This window comes from Carlito syrichta, unplaced genomic scaffold (assembly GCF_000164805.1).
Source record: "Carlito syrichta isolate Samal-C Ts95f unplaced genomic scaffold, Tarsius_syrichta-2.0.1 Scaffold269186, whole genome shotgun sequence".
NCBI lineage: Eukaryota > Metazoa > Chordata > Mammalia > Primates > Tarsiidae > Carlito > Carlito syrichta.
Window position 1 is genome coordinate 52755 of NW_007213282.1, and position 16518 is coordinate 69272.

Below are 16518 nucleotides of genomic sequence, written 5' to 3' on the forward strand. Positions count from 1 at the left end.
ATGTATATTGTCAAGTTGAGAATTTGATTGGTTTGATTTTCTCGTGGAAATATGCCAAATATGTGACTAGTACAAGTTCATTTCATTATTTTTTCCATTTTTATATTATGACGTGCTGAGTGAACATTATCATACTTAGTATAGAATATATATTTATACAATATCTACTTGAATTCCTACAATGGAGATTTTTTTTTTTTTTGAATAAACCTAAACCTTGTCAATGATCATTTTGTGTGTTCCGGTTTTCTTATGCCTTTCAATAGTATCTAAAATACATTTTGTAGCACTCTGATGGTAAGGAGTGCAGGTATTTACTCATGTATCAGGGCTATATTTTCTCTAATAGTAGTTACAATAGTGTGCTATTTGGCTGGGGCATCCTTACCTGAGGTCTAGACACATATGGATCCAACACTAGACCCCTGAAAAAATGTGTAATTAGGGTTTCAACTAATTTATCTTTTCTTCCCATTACTCTGTTTAGTTAGTATATTCAGAACAACCTAAAATAGCATAGGTGTTTACAAGAGATTTTTCTGCCACTTGAACACCTAGCATTTGAGGAACTGTAAACAGTGGTTAGCATTTCTTTAAGATTGCATATTCATATTCATCATTAGTTTAAAAAAGTGTTTACTTTCTGCATAGTAATGGGAATGTCTGAATCTAAGTGAAATTACACACATCTTTATCTATTAAAATGCAACTGTCTTAAAGCTAATTTGATATCAAAACATATTTATTTTGTAGTGAATAAAATGGATAATAGAGTACATTATGGTTATATATTACTGATAGTAAAATATGGCCAAGCATTTAATAACTGTTTGACATGGATGAATTTCATACATTTCCAGAATGTTATTTGAGTTGGAATCTCTGAAGTAGTTCTAAAAACTCGAAGAAGAGTTTATGAGGGCAGGGTGTGAACCTGAATGTGTTGCTGGATATGTTCAGGATGCTAGAAAAAAGAAGGCTGGTTTGGCAAGTACAAAACTTGACAAGTAGTTAAAACAGATTGACTACAATATTGATCTTTCTAGCATTTTACTGCAACTTTTCTCTTTTATTGTAATAGATTATTTGTAAGGATACCATAGTAGGGCGGGGAAGAAGATGAACTTAAAACAGTTTTAACCTTAAGAGAGATAGTCCTTAAACATACTTTATCTCTGTGTTTCCAACAATTCCGTTTATGAATAAGAGTTAGAATTTTCTTTTGTTCTAATTGATACTAGAAAAATTGATCACTTAGAAATGTGTTGCCTGCTTTATTTAGCACCACCAATCTTTTTTTGTTTTTGCTTTGCAAATGTTTTAAGACAGCCTACAATAGTAGTTAGGTTAGATGGAATAAGCAATTAAAAATGAATTATATTCCAAGGTGATCTTTCATTTATCATAGCTAAGACAACCACAGAATTCTGAATTTTTTTTTTCATTATAAGTGGTTGTTCTTGTTCTATTTTCTTTCTGAATTTTTCTTGAAAATAAGTAATTATGTGAACCTTTAGATATGATGGAGATATGTTATCTATAAAGCAGGAAAAATAGAATAAAACTGGCTCACAGGATCCCTTTATGAATGACAGCTAGTCTCTTTTTAACACAATGATATTTACAATTGTTAATTTTTCTAAATGGATATCGTAGAATATCCAAATCTTTCATTTTTTTTTTAAACAAAATATGTGGACCTGTATTTGACCTTTTTTTTTTTATGTGGAATTCTTTGTGTTATTGTTGCAAAAATGGAATTTAAGAGATGTAAATAACCTTCTGTTTCGTCTAAAGCAGTGTTTCTTACTTTTTAAAAAGAATTATTGCTTCCCTAAGAAGCCTTTTTAGAACCCCCCACCATGAAATTTTAACACTTTGATATACTGTATACCATATGGTTGTACTTTATGTATAAAAAGAGGCAATGTTTTCTACCCCTTTCTCCCCAAAATAACCATTTATATCACCTCTGTTGAGAATACATAATCTAATCTAATGTTCTCAGACCCAGAGAAGTTAAATGACATGTTCAAAGTCACAGAGCACAGCTGAGATGATATTTTTTGATATTAAATGCTGGTAATGATCTTTATGCTCTGAGATTTGAAGAATTAATAGTAAATTGATCAGGCTGCTATGCTTTGTGAGATTTTGTGCTTTGTTTATAGTATATAAACTTTGTTGACTATGTTTTCAATGTCAGGTACTGTGCTGAGCTCTTCACAATGCATTATTTCATTTAATCTTCATAATGACCGTAGAAGACAGGCAGCATTTTCATCAATGTTATATCAATGAATAAACTGAAGTACAGAGAAGTTCAGGAATTACTCAAGATCACACAACTCATAGCGGTGTAGTGAGGATTGAAAATGAAGCCTTTTTGGCTGTCCCCTCAGACTCTTACTTAAAAAAAAAACAAAAATGGTTTCATTTTTCTTCATTGAATCAGAATGTCAACTATTGCTGGTGACTGCTCTGTGTACCTTCCTCTTAGATCTGTCTAGTGATTCTGCTTAGTGGTTCGTGTCTGTACTGAGTTTAGAAACCACATCACATTAACGATATGGGGACCTCTTTTATTAATAATGTAACACGTTCCAGTACGTGGCCATTGGGCCCACTGTAATGTCTACTGAGAAACCTTTTACTGGAGCTTTGCTCTTAGCTTCCAACCTATTCTGTATATATATATCATTGTCAGCCAAATTCTGGAGGGGTGAAGGGTTTTTATGCTTGCATATGGAATACTGTTAGTGTAAAGTTTAATATCAGCTTTCAAAGAAGATGTTTTGTATGAATTGCAATTGGCCTAAGTAATTTGGCTATTCACAGTTACAGGTCTACAATCCCTTATCTGCAATGCCAAAAATCCAAAAAAGCTCTGATAACAGAGAGCTTTGAATTGACAGGAGGCTATTTATTATAGTCTATTTATTCTGCTTTGTGTGAGTAGCCTTGCTCCTAGCTGAGAAATTTCATATATTTGATTGCTTTCCCTAAGCCGGCTCCAGGGAAACAGGTAATATGGATACTTTCATAATATTAGTTTTCTAATTACAGGAAATTCTTAATTCCAAAACACAAATAACTCTTGATATTTTGAATTTTGTGAACAGCAGGCCTGTCTCTAATGTTTTTAACTAATCTTCATATCTTGACCACTGTTTTTTACTCATGACGTTTTTACCCCTTCTGTCTATTAATACCAATTAACTTTTTTTTTTTTTTTAGCACTAGTTGAGATTGTGGTAGCTGAAATATGCATTTAGTAACTTTTTGGAGGACAGATTTCTGATTTGGGACTGTAATGTTATTTTAGCCATTTATATAGGCACTATAGGGCTAAAATAACATATATGTATAGAAACACACATCCGTGTATACACACACAGAGTTATCTATGCTGAAGTATTATAAAGGAAGTGAAATAATATAACTGTATGCTATAAAGAGTTTCTTATAAGCTACTAATTACTATACAGTTTTCTAGTTGTCCTTATCCTCATGAAGTCATATTTTGCTTTGTCTGAGGTGTTTGTAGGTTTGCACAGGCAGAACCAAAAGCCTGCTGGGTATGGTATCTGGCACTCGTTGGTTAAAAATCCCAAGTTATGCACTCACCTTCAGTATGAACCTCTGGCAAGTTATTGTAACTCACTGAGTCTCCATTTTCTTGTTCTAAAGTAAGTAGAGAGCTTGTCTAGTGTGTAGGATTATTGTGAGCTCAGAAGTTATGTGAGAAATTTCTAAGTACATGGTATATACTCAAGGAAAGCCTGCCCAGATTATCATCATCTGCCCTGTCATATTATGTCTTTATTATAAATTCACTGCCTTAGTCTTCTGCACAGTACTTTCTATGATTAAATTAGCGGGATGTTGAGTCATTGTTGGTTGTTTGTCTATAGTCATTTTGAATACTTGCTACTTAAATCAATGGTAAACTATTTGATTATCTGCTTTACCAAATGCAGTATAAATATTTAGAATTTTTATTACCAGATGAAACCTTTTAGAAAATGTAATTTTCTTGGTTAGTGAAACCATCACAATTGCTGAATTTACCTTGCATTTAAGTCTAAGTATCTTGAGTAGAAGAAAAGATATAGAATCTAAAAAGACACAATTATTTCATGTGGGAGCCACAAATAAAGATTTTGCCAGTGGTGGAAGTTTATTTTCTTCTTTTGAAATGATATTGTCTTTCTCCTTAGTGTTAATGAATATTAATAATGACCTGCTGGACATGTAGAATGTACATGGTTTTCAAGGGGTTATTTTAGTAATGAATATACTAAAGACTGAATTTGTGAAACTCTTGAATTTTATGAAATAGTTAGGTTCCAAAAGTTTAAATTTTCTTTTGATTACTTTCCCAGTTAATTTTGTTGTATATTTTGTTTGTATATTGTTACTACTTTTTCTCAGTAGTGATTGTTTACTGTCCCTATCGATTAATGAAAATGAAGTGCTTTTCTTTTTTTTTTTTGAGTTGGAGTCTCACTCTGTCACCCAGACTGGAGTGCAATGGCCGCTCCCGGCCATCACAGCCTCGACCTGCTGTGCTCCAGCGATCCTTCCGCCTCAGCCTTCCGAGTAACTGGAACTACAGGCGTGCGCTACCATGCCCGGCTAATTTTTGATTTGTTGTAGAGATGAGGTCTTGTCAAGTTGCCCAGGTGGGTCTCGAACCCGCGGGCTCAGGCAACCCACTCACCTCGGCCTCCCAAAGTGCTGGGATTACAGGCTGAGCCACCGAGCCCGGCCATAAAGTGCTTTTCTTCAGCATTTATTCATTCGTATTAATGGTCAATTTCTTTTAACGGTGATCAGTAGCCAAAACTCAGATTGGGATTGTTTCCTAAGGCCTGAAATCAACCAGGCTCAACCTTTGAGGTCCTAAAATGAATGCTACAGCAGCTGTCATTCTCAAATCAATGAGCTTAGGTGAAAAGTACAAGTAACCTTATCCTTTTACCCTGTCCACCAACGTGAGGTATGGAGATTTGGGTCAGTCAACTTGATTTATCCTCTCAGAAGCTTACTTCTTTCCCTGAAATTCACCTTTAGTTTTCAACCTGTTTCTTTTATTTTTATTGCTAGCATTTCACATTTAGTTTTTTCTTCCAATCTGGAAATACAACTGGCCAAGAAGAAAAGTATAAAAATTATACTCTTCTGTTTTCCTCTTCTGTTATGTTGTTTTAATATTTCAAGTACCATTTTATTGCCTTAAAAAAAGCTACCAACAGTCTCTTTGTGATATATGCCTATGAATGCTAATGCTTTTATTTTATTAAATATCAAGCTCGAGCATGCAGATATTATCTTAGTATGTTTAGCTCCATATTTTAAAAAAAGTGCTCTTTGTCGGTGCTCTTAGTCTGTTTTTAGTTTTCATTTGCTCCTTTTTCCATTAATTAATTAATCAATTAATTCAATGAGTGTTTATTTAACTTATCTTCCAAGTTCTGTGATCAGCCCTGAAGAGTTAACCATAAACACACCCTTATCTGTCCCCAGGAACCTTATATTGCTTAGGGGGAGCCATGTAGTAAATAAGAACATAATACATAATTGTAGGAGATTGTTTTAGAAGGGAAACTAAAGAGGTACTGTGTAAGAAAAAGACTTAATTAACTTGTGTCCGTTTAGAAAGCATAACTTAGAAGGTGGCATTTGAGCTGATTCAGAAGGTTAAGAAGGAACTATTCGTAGAAGATTCCTGAGTTAACAGCAAATATCAAAGTCATGAGGCAGGAAGGAGCATAGAATGTGGCTGAAATATAATGAATAAGGAGGCAAGGGCTCAAGATGTGGTATGGAAGGGAGGCAGAGGCCACATTATGCTGAACTTTGTAAGACATGAGAAGGAGTTTGGGTATTAGAAGTGAAGTGGGAAGCTATTGGAATTATTAATGAAGGGAATGACACTGTGTAATTTATTAAATTCATTAAAATTTAATCTCTCTGGATCTTATGTGGAGAATAGATTGTAGATTTCGGATTCACTGAATTGAGAGAGGCTGTAAGAGTTTTGGAAGAAAAAATTTAAAATTGTGTTCTGACATATTTGAGATTTCTATTAGATATCTAAATGTATAGATTAAATAGCTAATTGGGTATATGAGTCTTGAACTCAAATGTTCTGGACCTCAGATATGATTTGGAGAGTTCTCATCATTTGTAATGGATTTTACACATGCAGGATTGGATGAGACCATCATGGCAGGAGGAAAGGTGGAGAATTGGAGAGCATGCTTGAATGAGTCCATAGGGCATAGGATTTGGTGATGGAGCAAAAAAGGAGGAAAGTGCAAAAGGTACTGGGAGAAAATTTCCAGTGAAGTAGAAAATCTTAGATTTGTTGTTTTCAGAAGTGCAGGGAAGAGAAAATTTCTTAGAATGGAGAGAAGAGAGAGAATATTTCTAAAAGAGAACTATCCACTGTGTTGAATTAGGCTGAGTAATCAGATAAGATGACACAAAGCTGTTCTGGGTGTTCCACGGCTTGAAGATTCCTGGTGATTTTTAAAAGAACAATTTCAAGGAAATGACCAGGCTAGAAGATGGAGAGTGAGGAGAGGGTAAGGAAGTAGAAACAATTTGTGGAAACAACTTTAGGGGAAGTTTGTTGTGAAGAGACTCAGATAGATTGGACAATACTAGGTGGATGTTGTAGGATAGAGTTGATTGACTTTTATTTTAAGATGGTTTATAGTAAAGCATGCTTATGAGAATGATCCAATAGATGAGAGACTGTAATTAAAAACAGAGGAGACAAAGATAGGAGAGCAGGAAGACTTTGAGTAGATAAGAAGGTAAACTTTGGAGAACTGAGTTTCGTAAAAGCTGAGATGTTTAAAATGCAATGAGAAAATGAGTCCAGACGCACTTGGACTGAAACCTTAGTAATGGGAAGATGAAAGACATACAAAGACTGAATGTTCTTTATGATCCATACAGTGTGCTGTCGGACAGGTTGGAAGTAGGACTGAGAGAGGTGGGAAGAAAGACAGTTGAATGTAAAAGCAGAATCTTGGTGAGTGGGACGGAGAGTTTCCTAGGGAAATTTTGTAGTATTGCTGGTCAATGATAAGTGCCTATGTGTGACTATAATATTAAATGTAAGGTGAAGGTAGCTCTATTGAAGTATTCTTTAGCAGTGTTCATCTACTTTTAGGCATGTAGAAAGAATGCAGATGAAAGGTAAGTGACAGGGAGTGAGGACGGGGGAGGACTTTGGAAGGGAGAGACCAGGGTTGTCTGTAGTACATGATGGTGTCTAATATGTTTCTTTCTTTGGGTGGTGTATTCCCTCACTAGAATTGAGGCTTGGCAAACAAATCTGGAACTGAATTTTAGACTCTACTTACCCATCAAGGCAGTGATAAATATAAATAACATTTATAAAGTAACAAAATTACCCTTTGAAGGTACTAATTGACAGACTTAAAGAATTGTTTCATTGTAAGTTGTATGTAGCATCAAGCCACCAATGCTACTATTTTCCATCCTAAAATTAGAAATAAATATATTTAAATCTCATATCACTATAAAGGTCACCTTTTGAGTAAACCAAAATTTAGCAACACGTATTACTGAATTTCCTAAGATGCTTTTTCCCATTAAAGCCTTAAAAAAAGGCATGTCTATAACCATATTCAGTGATCTTGAATCTGTAACTCAGTATATGAACATAATGGATAAATGTCTTGTGCTTTAAAATCGTAGGATTTGACTGGGCTCGGTGGCTCAGCCTGTAATCCCGGCACTTTCGGAGACCAAGGTGAGTGGATTGCCTGGGCCCATGGGTTTGAGATCAGCCTGGGCAACTTGGCAAGACCTTGTCTCTACACCAAATAAAAAATTAGCCTCTACTCTAAATAAAAAATTAGCTGGGCATGGTAGCACGCACCTGTAGTTCCAGCTTCTTGGAAGGCTGAGGCGGAAGGATTGGCACAGTCCTTCAGGTCAATGCTGGGGTGGCTGTGAGCATGCCACTGCACTCCAGCCTGAGCGGCAGAGTGAGACTCCCACTCCAAATAATAATAATAATAATAATAATAATAATAATAATAGTATTAGTAGGATTTTGCCTGGAAGATGGGCAAACAATGGCCTAGAAGTAGCAGTGGGGCAAGGAGTACTTTTATTCCAGCTTCTCACAGTGAAGCATAAGGAATCTGAAAGAAAAAAGAAGAAAAACTTTTAGAAACATTTACAGGGGAATTGATGGCCCTAGAGAAACCAATTCCAGTAAAGGCAGGATGAAGGGATTGATCTGAGGAGAATGAAGAGAGTACAGAGAAGTCTGCTGATCATAGAAGAAGAACTCTGGGGCATGAGGAAAGAAGGGTTTTGGAGGCAGATTGGAGCAGATTGGGGAAGGTATTGAGTAGTATGAGAATCTTGGTCTAATATTGGTTGACTAATGAAGACCAAATGTCTGGTAGTGACTTAGCTACAAGAGAAATAGGATGTGGTGAGATAAATCTTCTCAAGGAACTAGCTCTATGGTCTTGAGTAGTTATTTACTGATGATGGCAGCTCCAGGGAGAGCTGCTCCTTTGAGTTACACAAGGCCGTGGGCAAGTATCAAGGGGCAGTGGTGAGGTTGTGGTGCGTGTGGGGGCTCCTCTCTTGAGCTTCCTGAGTGATATGGCATAAGCAACTTTGGACAGAGACTTCTTAAATCCCATGATTTTTAAAAAAAAATTTTAGACAGGGCCTTGCTCTAGTCCAGCTGAAGTGTAGTGGGGTGATCATAGCTTCCCTCAACCTCGAACTCCTGGGCTCAAGCAATCTCCCATCTCAGCTTCCCAAATAGCTGGGACTATAGGTGCATGCCACCACAGCCAACTGATTTTTTTTTTTTTGGTAGAGATGGGATCTGTCTCTGTTGCCCAGGCTGGTCTCGAACTCTTTCTGCCTCAGCCTCCCAAAGTGCTAGGATTACAGTGGGAGCCACTGTGCCCAGCCCCGTGAAGTGAATTTTTAAGTGTCTTGGTAATAATCCAACCTCTTTGTATCAAGGATTGGTCATCAATAGACCCTAGGTCTGTAGGAATATCTGCAGTGATTAATTCTTCATATTGACTGCATTTTACCCAAAGCATGCTTTAATATATTTTCCAGAAAAATGTTATTTATAAAGGAACAAAATTACCCTTTGAAGGTACTAATTGACAGACTTAAAGAATTGTTTCATTGTAAGTTGTATGTAGCATCAAGCTACCGATGCTACTATTTTCCATCCTAAAATTAGAAATAAATATATTTAAATCTCATATCACTATAAAGGTCACCTTTTAAGTAAACCAAAATTTAGCAACACATATTGGTGAATTTCCTAAGATGCTTTTTCCTATTAAAGCCTTAAAAAAAGGCATGTCTATTTGTATTCAAATACTTTTTTGACCAATGATGAGCACATGCATACTTGTTTAAACAGTGTATTATATCTTTTAGCTTAAACTATTTAGTATTTTTAACATCTCTAAAACAGCGTTTTAAACAGGCAGTTATGTAGGTGGCCTTGTTTCATTATGTTACAAAATGACTCTAGGCTATAGCATATCGTAGCTACTTTTATTACAGATATCTCTTTAAAAGCTAAGAGTTTATATTTTAAAAATTCTAGTTTCCTTTAATATAAACTATTATAAATCTGTCACCCATGGATGTTCTTAAGTCTTTTATGGGAAGCTATTTATATTTTCAGTCGGTGCCATTTCTTGCAGTAAAGATTTTTATAGTTACTTCTTCTGTTTGAAGTAAAAATTATTTTTGCTAAAGTTATCCTAATGTTGTATATTTTAGATTTTTAGCTTATCTTTATTCTTCATGATTTATAGATTTAAAAAAGATGTTTTAAAAAATCTTTGTCTTCCAGCCATACATTTCTAAACTTAAAATCACGTCTTTTTCTTATGATAGGATTTCTTCTCTTGTCTTCTCTTGTCACATTTCTCAGGACTTCCTCCTGTCCTGTTCTGATCTTTCCTGAGACATAGCAATCAGAACTGCTAAATAAAAAAATTTACATTGGGAATCATAGATTACTTTAAGTTCAGTGCTGGGTCTGATCTTAGAAAGCTTCCACATTAATGCTCCTCACCTTTTTGCAGTCTGTACACCACTCATCTATTCCCATCAGTAATCTCTCATTTACATGCAGCAGTTTTTAATGAAGCCGAATTTGAAGCTGGGAATAGAAGTGAGAATGGAGGAGCTCTTCTTGCAGGTTTTATAATCCCTGTGATGGATTATGTAGTTTTAAAAGGCCCCCTGGAGATTTCAAAATGGGTCTTTTACTCTCTAGCCCAAGCTCCTTATTTTAAGAATGAAAAAAATAAATTGGAGGTTTGAAATTGATCCCTAGCCATATAGCTAGTCGAAGGCAGAGGTGGTAGAATAGGTTGTTTTCTTCTGACAGTAGTGTACAAATGGCATGAAAGGTAATTTATAAGCCTGTGTGGTAAAGTGTGCATATATATTCTTTTAGTGAGTTTTTTGCCTGATGATATTGTTATAAATCTTATGAAATTCTTTGAAAATGGATAAAAGAATCTTGTAATATTGAGTGTACCATACTTTCCGTGGATCTAAGTTTTAAAAAATAAGAAAAAATAATCTGGAAGCTGGAGGGAACTAATATAGTTGAACTATATTCTATTAGAAATTTCATATAAATTATATTAATTTCAAAAATCAGACTATGAGTTAACATAGATACACTATGATTATAAATTTAGGACTGTATATTCATGATAATAATATGAAGCCCATTTGGACAGCTGTAAGTAGAGTTGAGTTTTCAGTATGTTCATTATTTTTAATAGTTACGTTCATGATAAAAAAAATTTGACACTGGGTACATGTGCATTTAAAACTTCTCTGGACACTTATTGTTAAATTGTATATTTGCATGTTATAAGCAAAAGTAATTTCCTAATATTTCATATACAAGGTTAGGGAACTTATAATTTATTGAGTGTTTACTGGATTTTGATACATTTATGTGTGTATACCTAATTTTCTCCACAAAATATTGCTACAGGGAAGATGTTATTCCTGTTGTATTAGTTTATTCAATAAATACTTGTTGAATAGCTACTGTACATAAGCCCTGAGGATATGAGGTGCATTGATGATTTGGAAGCTTCTAACAGACAAGAAAATAATTGCTTACAGTCACGATCAGGGATATATTGAAGGAGGCGGAATAACAGTCCCCAAAGGTGGAATGATGTTTCCAGATTATCTGGGCAGGCCTGTCTCATCCTACGAGACCTTAAAAGTGGAGGAGGAAGTAGGAGAGTGGGTCAGAGAGATGTGATATGAGGACTTCACCCTCTGTTGCTGGCGTTGAAGGTTAAGGAAGTGGCTATGAGTCATGGAAATATGGCCGCCTCAAAAGCTGGGAAAGGAAAGGAAAGGAATTCACCCATAGAGCCTTCACAAAGAAATTCAGCTCTGCTGATTAACTTGATTTTAGTCCAGTAGAGACCTGTGTTAGACACTAACCTATTGAACTATAGGATCATACATTAGTGTTGCTTTAAGCCACTAAGTTGGGGGTAATTTACTACAGACAGCAGCAATGGAACACTAGTAAACCTGGCAGGGGAAATGATGGGATGCTTTGGGAAAGGTACCATAGGTTTAGAAGTTATTAAGATTTGGAAGCTTAATAGAAGTTAACAAAGTGGGAAGGGGAAAATTAGACGAGGTTGGGGGCAGGGGGAGAGAAGAGGAAGGATATTTAAGGCTTACAAAAGTAAAATGTAAAGCTCTGGATGTGACGGGGACTGTGACTTCTTGGAGGATTAGTAAGTGGTTCATTTTTGTAGATAAATAATACATGAAACTTGGAGTGATGAGATGATTCCTGGGGAGGTGAGCATAGGTCAGATCATGCAAAACCTGTTGTGTCGAGCAAAATTTAGGGAGGATGGAAATGATGCTTAAGGAGACAAGGCAGCTTGCTCAAGCTTTCATGGCTGGTTAGTGGTAGAGCCTTGTCTGCCTGAATCCAAAACTCAGTTATTCTGTTCTTATAACCAACAAAGTAGATATCTCTTATGAAGCAGCTAAAATTTGGTTTTTGACAGTTTTCTATGAAGTGAATATTTTAAAAGTAGTATCTCTTTTCCTACTGATGGCCAATAGACAGTTTCACAATTTGGCAACAGGTGCTGTGGTTTCTGGATTGAGAATGTTCCACTGGTCACCAAAGTGTGCTGCTGGAATTACTCTACCCAGTGGAGCACTGTCTGGAGCAAGTGCTCATGATCCTTTTAGCTCACTTCCTGTGAAGCATGACTTTAGGTTGTCTGCCTCTCCTGCCAGCCTGGCCCTTAACACTCATTGGGTATAGATGTCTCTCATGTGTAGGGAACCTTCTGCCATCACCCTTGGGATTCTTAGACATTTGCATCCTTTTTCCTAGTCTGGCTATTCTCAGAGTTTAATAGAACTGATCTATAATCATCTATTTTTACTTTAACTTTTGCCACATAACCTATTATGTGCATATGAATAATCTTAAATAATAAAAGGAATCTGATTATGGAAAATGAAGCATTGACTTTACTATGTTTTATGATGAGATGTGACATACTGAGTAAATGTTATCTCCTTATAAATAAGAATAACTTGTTCATGGTGAATTCATTGCACATTTGTAACCTTTTCCTTTCAGTACCTTTTCCTGTAACCTTTTCCTTTCAGTACCTTTTTGACACAGCTTTTATTCTTTATATACATTTGGACCCTGCCCATATTTTCCATTTTTAAAACATCAACCAGGGCAAACCACTTTTGGGTCCCCTCTTGCTGCCAAGAGCTTTCCTTTTTTTTTTTGAGTGAGCAAAGCTGAGTTTATTAGAGATAGAAAAGCTCTTGGCAGCAAGAGGGGACCCAAAAGTGGTTTGCCCTGGTTGATGTTTTAAAAATGGAAAATATGGACAGGGTTTAGGATAGGATAAAACACCAACCATCCAAATTCTGATGGGTAACTTCAATATCTTAAAAATTAAAGAAATATACACCTATGATTACATAGAACAAAAGCCCTTCCAAAGAACTGAAAAGTTTATAACAAAATAGTTATTCTCTCTGTACTTACTGAACTCCCCCTCCCGGGATGCAAATACTATCTTTTTAAGCTTTTCTTTATATCATTCACACTTTCACATTCTAAATGTAATGAGTATTTTATTATCTTTCAATTCCCCACTGTTAGACAAAATAAGGTATCTACTGACATCCCTATGTAGGAAATAGCCTTCTTATGCCACTATTTTCTTCCCTTCTTTATCATTGAATTTTTAGGTAAATAGATATTCAGTGTTGACATTATTATGCCTGTTCAAACATTATTAACAGCCAAGCACTGAAATTTACTATAATTTTGTTTCCTCTGTTTTACCTGAAATTAATAATTGTTTTGTTTTGATATGCCTAGTTTTCTTTGCACCTATTGCTAATTCTTCCCACATTTTCCAATGGCCTGACAGTACAATTTTCCACAAAGTCAATCACATTAAGCAGGCTATCACTTCTAATATTGTTTCTTGGTGACAGCTCTTCTGGAGACATGCTTTCTAGACCTGCTGCATAGCCATCACACTAGGTATTTTCATTGTTTTTCTCCTCATTTGGATTCCCTATTTCTCTGATCTCATGACTTCCTTCCTTCCTTCTTTCTTCATTTTGTTGTTTCCCTCTTTTGGGTTATTTCCTAATTTTTTCTGAGTGTATGCTTTGTGAGTTTTTTTCTGAGTGTACATTTCGTGAGTTTTGTCAAGTTAAAACAAGGCTATATAGTGGTCACAATGGTGATGACAGCCCGCATCTGCTCCAGTTTGGATTCACACCCTCTTTTCTGTAATCTCCTTTCATCAATAGCATAAACACCCTTTCGCTTTTCCCTGGATTAGATCTCTCTCTCTTTTTAAAAAATTCTTCTCACATAATTCTCCTTCTTGGATTCTCCAACTGAGTTTTGTGGAAGACATCTCCTAGGAACATCTTGAAAAATGGCATGTGGGAGCTAATTTTAAAGGTATGGGACTAATTGATTGTCATTATTCATAAATACCTATTATAACACTAATAGGGACTCTAAGGAATATGGAGCCATAAAAATATCATTTCTGCCCACAGAGAGTTTATAGGATAGGTAAACAGACAAGAAAGCTATATGATATAGTTGAAGTAAAATTTAAGCATGAAATGAGCTCATAATCCAAGGACTTTTCCAGGATACATGTGATTATTTGTTGTATGAAGAGAAGTCCTGACCTTTTATGAACTGAGAGCAAGGAAACAATTGAGATGGGATGTTCTGAAAGAAGTGATTCTTAACTCTTAAAGGAGTGGCAGAATTTTGATAGATGGAGGTATTAGAAAGACATTTTTTAAATGGATATAAAATTTTTGTGTGGACTCGGTATTAAGACTATTTTAGATAAAAAGAGAGCATACCACTATGAACAGAGTTTGGGAGAAAATGGGGAAATAAAGTTGGAAAAGTAAACTGGTGATAGACTGTGGAGGACATTAAATTCTGTGTGAAGCAATTTGAATTTATTCTGCAGGTTAGTAAATACATGTTAGGATGAGGTTGCTGGCATTCCAGAATGTCAAGGAAATGGAATCATAGTATGTAGTCTTTTGTTTCTGGCTTCTTTCACTTAGCAGAATGTGTGTGAGATCTTATCCATGTACCATACCTTGTTTATCTAGTTACCAGTTGATATTTGGGTTGTTTTCGGGTTTTGGCCATTGCAAATAAAGCTGCTATAAACTTTGCATACAGGTTTTGTGTAGACATGTTTTCATTTCTCTTGGGTAAATACCTTGGAATTGGATTACTGGGTTGTGTTGTTAAGTGCATGGTTAGTTTTGTAGCAAACTGCCTTTTCCAAAATGGCTGTACCATTTTGTACTTTTACCTGCAGTGTATGATAGTTGCAGTTATTTCACATTCTCACTAGCTTTTGGTATAGACATTCTCTTAAAGCCATTGTAAATATGTAACAATATCTCACTGTGGTTTGAATTTACATTTCTCTGATGATTAATGATGCTGAGCATCTTTTTCATGTGCTTATTTGCCATCCATATATCTTCTGTGGTGATATATCAGTCTGCATCTTTTACCCATTTTTGGATTTAGAGTCTATCATACTCAGTGTTCTATCACAGAAACAAAGAACTGAGTACCACATTCTCTCACTCATAGGCAGACCTTGAACATTTACCATAATACTATGGGAAGGGGATTGGCAATAGCAGGATACTGCTGAGATGGGTGGGGGGCACATAACATCAAAAAGGGAACCTGATCTCAAACCAGGCAAAGTGGGGACCCAGGGAAAGCCCAAGCTTTATTTGTATGATGGGCACTTGTATATCTAATCCTGAATTGTACCCCACATATTTAAAATAAAATATGAAAAAAAAATTTGTAAAAGGGATGTGTTTATTGATGTGTAAAAAAAGATCCTTTTTCATTATAAATTCAAAACTGTAAAAAATTACAAATAAGAAAGTCAATTTAAGCCCCAGCAACCAGAAATAAAAATTTTAATATTGAGTTAATATTTCAGACACTTCTCCCTCTGTGTAAATATACAGGTAGAAGAACAGATAGGAGGGTGAGTGTGTGGACAGATAGGAAATATATATAAATGAGATTATATTAGATATGCTGTTTTTTTATTGTGATACAATCCAATTTTTTGGTTTTGCTTTTACTGCATTCACAGATCTTTTTGGACATTGTTCTAATTGTTCTATTATATTGCTAGTTGTTGTATTATATTACTAGTTAATCCCTTACTGTGCCTAATTTATAAATTAAACTTTATCATAGGTATGTATGTATAGGAAAAAACATAATGTATATAAGGTGTGGTACTGTCTGCATTTTCAGGTATCCACGGGGTGTCTTGGATCTGTGTGCCCTGCAGATGAGGTGGGGCTACTGTACCATAAAATTTACCCTTCTAAAGTCTACAGCTCAGTGATTTTCCTGTATTCACCTTGTTGTACAACCATCACCATTCCATTCTTAATTTCAGAAGATATATCATCACCAAGGAAGCCCCATGCTATTAGTGGTCAATTTTCATAGGCCCCCGCCCTTCAGTCATAACCAACAGCTAATCTACTCTCTCTCCCTATGAATTTACCTATTTTGGAAATTTTATATCAGTGGAGTTTCACAATGCATTGCCTTTTGTGTCTGGCTTCTTTCACTTAGCATAATGTTTTTAAGTTTCACCCATGCCATAGCATGTAGCAGTACTTCATTCCTTTTTATGGCAGAATATTATTCTAGTTTATCAATTTCTCCTCAATTTAGGTTGACTCTACAAGTTTGCTATTTAAATAACACTGCTATAAACATTTGTGTACAAGTTTATGGGTGGACATATGTTTTCAGTTCTCTTGAGTTTAAATACCTAAGAGTGAAATCAATGATACCCATTTTAAAAA

The 16518-nt window shown here is 35.4% G+C and overlaps 1 protein-coding gene across 1 annotated transcript in view; it reads left to right on the plus strand.

Moving 5' to 3' along the window:
- LOC103254083 (utrophin-like) overlaps positions 1-16518 on the plus strand; it is a gene marked incomplete at both ends in the record, with an annotated part of 282458 nt that overhangs the window by 49984 nt on the left and 215956 nt on the right.